The sequence below is a fragment of the Limulus polyphemus genome, unplaced genomic scaffold (genome assembly GCF_000517525.1).
Source record: "Limulus polyphemus unplaced genomic scaffold, Limulus_polyphemus-2.1.2 Scaffold3663, whole genome shotgun sequence".
NCBI lineage: Eukaryota > Metazoa > Arthropoda > Merostomata > Xiphosura > Limulidae > Limulus > Limulus polyphemus.
The window spans coordinates 66,360-67,074 of NW_013669273.1; positions in this window are offsets into that span (position 1 = coordinate 66,360).

The window sequence follows — 715 nt, forward strand, 5'->3', positions numbered from 1 at the left end:
ATATAGTTTCTCTACCAAAGTTCCGTGTTATCACATGCTACACAGTATAGTTTCTCTACCAAAGTTCCGTGTTATCACATGCTACACAGTATAGTTTCTCTACCAAAGTTCCGTGTTATCACATGCTACACAATATAGTTTCTCTACCAAAGTTCCGTGTTATCACATGCTATAAAGTAAAAAAAAAGGGGGTTGATAGCATGAGTAGAACAATGTATTTACTTACGACAAAATTTCATAATTTTGACGTCAATGACGTATTGCTCAATTTAACAAATAATACGATACCATCACTAAACTAGATTGAGGACATACACTTCTATTTAACCAGCCTGTTCTTGCACATGTTTGTTCCCTATCCAGCTTGTGTGTGTTCCCTAACCAACCTGTTCTTGCACGTGTCTGTTCCCTAACCAACCTGTTCTTGCACGTGTCTGTTCCCTAACTAGCCTGTCTTTCAGTGTATGTTCCCTAACCAGCCTGATCTTTCAAGTGTCTGTTCCTAACCAACCTGTTCTTGCACGTGTCTGTTCCCTAACCAGCCTGTTTTGCACGTGTATGTTCCCTAACCAGCTTATTCTTGCACGTGTCTGTTGCCTAACCAGCCTGTTCTTGCACGTGTCTGTTTCCTAACCAGCCTGTTCTTGCACGTGTCTGTTCCGTATGAAAAAAAATTCTACCTGCATGTTTATGACTTAAGTGTATCGACAGCTTA